A 5,178-nucleotide genomic window follows, 5' to 3' on the forward strand; every position below is an offset into this window, starting at 1 on the left:
TGATTGGCCATTCAGTTCATTTGTTATGCAAAACCAAAAAAAATTGCTTCAGTGAGAGTGAATAGTGTTATCGCCACTGAATTACAAATAATGCAGTGGTTTCTGAATCAACGAGTAGCCTTCGTGCACGAACGTACGGGATATTATCAGCCCTGACTGTGGAGAAGATGAAATTTCTGATTTCTGAAGATGCTTATTTTACCTGCATAATTCGAAATGCCCCTCAAGAACTGCAGTTTTATGTCAAGTTTATGAAGTGTACATTCTGAAGAAAACATTTATACCATATCCCATTACTTTAAGTTTGAAACGTGTAACATCCTCATTTTAGAAACTTCATAATATTCAAGTATAGTTTAGTGATAGGGCCTATCTCCGTAATTTAAAGCAAGGATATTTTTCCTGAGAATTTTTTTTGGAACTATACACAGAAACAAATATCTGAGAAATTTGAAGAAAGCAAAATCAGCTTAAGATCCAGAAGCAAGCAATATCACGTGAGCAAAACTTGTCTGTGCTCATGAAGAAATTATCAATGTGGAAGCTTTGCGAAATTGTCCAAGAAATAGATAGACGAGCGAACAGTACTATTATGGGCTTGAGCAACCTGAGTTTCATTGCTGTGATGGGAGAAGGCATAAAGTACAACTTATGTGAAATGTCTTACGGTTCTGTGAGTTTGTAGAAGGCTTTGATTTGTATTTGTTCATCATGATAAGATGTTGCTTGTTGTCATGTTATTGTCTCCTCATCTGTTGGCCAAACATTCTTCACCTCGGAGACGATGATGCCACATGCAGAGACAAATATTGACTGAACAAATACAAATTGCAACGCTGGGTTACCAGCCAAAATATCATGTGGTTTATGCTGTTTATCACTAGTACTCTTTACATTTCTACCCTTAAAGTACATTGTAATTCAGAAACAAGTAGGGCAACTTCAGCCCTTAATCCTCTTTTGCAATCGTACTTCATGAGGCCAGTTTCTTTTTTTGTTTACTGAACTTACTACGTGTTTACGTCGCGTCGTGTGTGGATACGCTCACACAAGCAAAGTTCCAGGCTTAGGCAGTTGCAGACTTCAACTAGAAAACACTCAGAGAGCGCAAACCCCCGCCAAGGCTAAACAATTCCCCGCCATATTGTATACTATAACATTAATGGTGAATTAAGAAGAATCCTTTAAAAAAAATCCCGGATCCAGACCCAGATCCAGATCACTTCCAAAATATAATCGATTTGTACTTGTACCAAGGGCATTTTCATGCAAATCCGTCCACAACACTTTGGGTTATCTTGTTAACAGACAAACCAACCAACCAACCAACAAACTAACCAAATCCGATGAAAACATAGCCTCCTTGGTGGAGGTTATGATAATGAATCCAAATTGAAGCAAAATTAAAGAAAAAATAGATTGACACATTACTAGATTCTACGAACTTGCAATTTTAAAGATACTACTCTACGATTGTTTGATTCGTTCGTATAGTGTGGAGTCCACCGTTGATAGTGTCGCGGTCCAGATTGATGAAGCCTTTGTAGCCTGGGGCGGGGGACGGAGGACTTGGTACGAGGTGATGATGTTATCAGTAATAAAGTTTGAAGAGCATAGAATCCACCATACCCGACCACTGTTTAATATGTTGAGAGAAGATGTACGAAATAGACTTCGTGCCATTTCTTTAGACATTATTTCACGTGTGCAACGTAGGCGCATTTGGACTGGTTGTTTCACGCGCTAGTCAATTTTCTTGTCTTGCAAGTTTAAAGGGAATATACATCATTTGCTTTTGCTGTAATTTTCAGAAATGGATGGAATTGGGGGGTTGGAAATATAAAGCAAATATAGTTACACTGACTTTTGGAGGTTTATGGTTCGAAAATGCTATAAAAACCAAGAAAAACGATCATTTTCCTGTAGTCGGGTTCCCTGACTCCATATAAGAAGAAACAGAGCCGTTTACATACATTGGGGAATTGTAAGGTCAGGGAACCAGTCAGGCTGGCTCGTACCCGTTCATAGGTTTGTTATCGATTGCAAACAAGTGCAATGGTCAATTGGGGCCAGTATTTGAAAAAAAAGCCAGATGTTTCCAACGCTGATCGGCCGATCAGCGTTGGAAATTGATACAAAAATACCACTTTTCTTGAAAATGACAGTATACCAGGCGCCATAATTTTACAGGATGCTTTAGACTGTCATTTACCAACATCCTATTAAGGTATTTCGCAAAAACGTGGTAGTTTTATTTTTCGATGTTTGCAAATGTTGTATATTCCCTTTAAATAAATGCTGTAACTTGTTGTAGTTTCTCTTTATTCTAGTATATCGCTTACGAAATCAAGAGTTAAGCGTGTTATAAAATGCATGGGAAAAAGACATGTAGTTCAAACCACGCGGGAAGTTCTTCAGTTATCTTATCAAAATTCCTACTTTGGATCACTCGAATTTCGTAGCTCGAAAGTAGGCCTATTCTGTATCTCCTGAATGAAATATGATATACGATAATCAAGATTGGGCGGGATTAAAATACAAAAATCTATAATCCTGAAAAGATTTCAGCTCGAATTCTCATTGTCTTTCTGCTACAGACTTCCACGATAATTACATTAAGTCTGGGAAACCGTTCAATATCCGACGACAGATGATCCTTTTTAAGAATGAAAACCCGTCTCCTTTCTAGTTTGTCAGTTAGGCAGGAAAAAAATTGATCGATGTACGCCTACACAGTTCATTGAAACATGGTAATCTGCGCAACTCAGTAGGATTTGGCGCTTTGTCCGTACAATGGGGGAATTTGAATAGCGGTACCACACGGGGAGCGAGTGGAATAAAGATGGGCGCTGGAAAGGTTCTGGTGCATGAAGTTGCCGCCACAATACAATACAGTGAATGAAAAGTTTACACTGGGAAGCCAAAGGCAGAGTCGCCCGGGCAACGATCGTATAGCGCCGCGCGCATGCGCAGCAGTAGGCAAGCCTTCAATGCTGTGACCGTGCCGGTGTCACGGTCTCACCTCTCCGGCGTGCTAGCTTCTCCAAGTTGGACATTTTGCTTCAACACGCATGTACAAAATTGCGCAGTATAGTGCTCACTTTCGCCAACTTTATTTGTGTGCTGAGTTCTTTGGGTTGTACTTGTGCACTTTTGTATACGTCACAGTGTACCATCGAGTCCATGCAGACCTAGCGCGCAATTAACTATTAACCAACATCCTAATAATAACCAAAAAGACTTGAAGGATGCACATTTATTTTAAACCGTGGTTGAACGTGGTTACAAATTGGACATGCATGTGATGGACCACGACCGAGCAAGGAACGGTTCTTAATTATTCCTTAACGCACACACAATGACGATGGGAACACAACTTCAGAACGCTTGCAATATGACTTGACCCACAGGAAGTGTTACATAACGCATTCTTGGGTGTCCCTCACAGCCCGAGGAAAAGTTAGCACAGCGGACACATGAGCATGAATTGTGCTCATGTAACGCGCACTGTAACGTGCTCAATTACCCGCCAAATCCACCCGGAGAAGCTAGCACGCCGGAGAAGTGAGACCGTGACACCGGCAAATTTAGACTGTCAGAAAAACGCGGAGCCAGCACCCAGTGCGGGCTCGGTACGATTATGACAACCGTATAGGCTACTCGGCACAGGTATTGACCGTTATTGCCATTTGATAAAGAATTCGCAGGGTTTTTTTTAGGTGAAAATAAGCCCTACTACAAACTTTCCGGTACAGTGATGATTGGATACAAGGCATGTGATTCACGATGGCTTTTAAATTGCCTCAAAAGTGGGTGGGGCCAGGCTGGATAGGAAGGGGGGATGAGGAAAAGGGGAAAGTATAATATAATTGGTCGTCCATTCTAAATTACACGGTTAAATCTGAATTATAAACCGCACATAAACGCATTTTTTTGTAAGCATCTTTTTATTGGCAATCTCAACATCAGTACTAAAATCTTTAAAAAATGAAATTACGACTTAGTAAGAACTGGTTACAGCTATTTAGTACAATTAAAGTCTCAAAACAATGCCCCAATAAATCGCTGAAATGAAATTATGTATCTTTCATACATACGGTATATAATAATAAAATGTGTTTTAAGTGTTAGATATTGTGTAACTATGTATTACGATGGATTATGTAAGATGCAACAAAATAGAATACTTTTTTTCAGTTGTCAAATTGCTTTTGCAGCTGAAATACCAAGCCTCTTCGCCATGGACATAATACACGTAATGAAAGTAAATATATAAAGTCAACATTTGCATTACGTTAATCAAAATTTAATAAAGTTGTAAGCTGTATGTATAGCGCTTTTCATCGTATCAACAATAGTAAAGCGATTTACAAAATATTATTTTTACCCGTTCAACAGGCCGAGAGACCACGCGGCAGCCGATATCAGCACACATTCTGTCCTCTACCCTCACAGGTACCCATACATATACTCCTGGGTAGCCTTTCGTCAAGGTCATCGTGACTTAACTTGCCGGCATTAGACAAAGCGGCGAAGCGCACTTTTTTGATAAAGTGATATTAATAAGCTATGCAATCAAGTAATTGAGCTCAATGGTACCAATCGTGACAACAATACTGCTGCCATTTTTTTTTAAATTGCTATACTAAAACTCTTGCCTGAAGTCAAAAGAGGGCGCCAAAGCTTGAAATGGTTCCGTCAACCGTTAATAAAAATATAAGATGAAAGACGTACCTCCATTTTTTACCAAAAAAAATTCATGTTTTTGGAAACTCATTAGTCATTTTAAAGTATTACATCAGCAAACTGTGAAATATACTGAACTCTAAAAAATAGTTGCTCAATATTGGGTAAAATTGCTACCTTTTCGAGAGTAAAAAGGGAACATGGTCGTCAACTTGTGTACTTTTTTTTACACAACAGCTAAAGTGCAGAAAAGTACCCATTTCAGTGTAACTTTTACCCATAATTGTGTTACGTGTTTGCACAACAAAGTTGGGTAAAAAAGTTTACCCATGTGACGACCATGTTCCCTTTTTACTCAATTATTGGGTAAACTTTACCCAACCCTCCTTTTACCCAAGTGTTGTGTCAGTTTCTTACCCAGATATTGGGTTCTAAATTTTACCCTGCACAATTGGGTTCTAAATTTACCCATCACTTGGGTTGTTTTTTAAT

Source organism: Patiria miniata, unplaced genomic scaffold (genome assembly GCF_015706575.1).
Source record: "Patiria miniata isolate m_02_andy unplaced genomic scaffold, ASM1570657v1 HiC_scaffold_16, whole genome shotgun sequence".
Lineage (NCBI taxonomy): Eukaryota > Metazoa > Echinodermata > Asteroidea > Valvatida > Asterinidae > Patiria > Patiria miniata.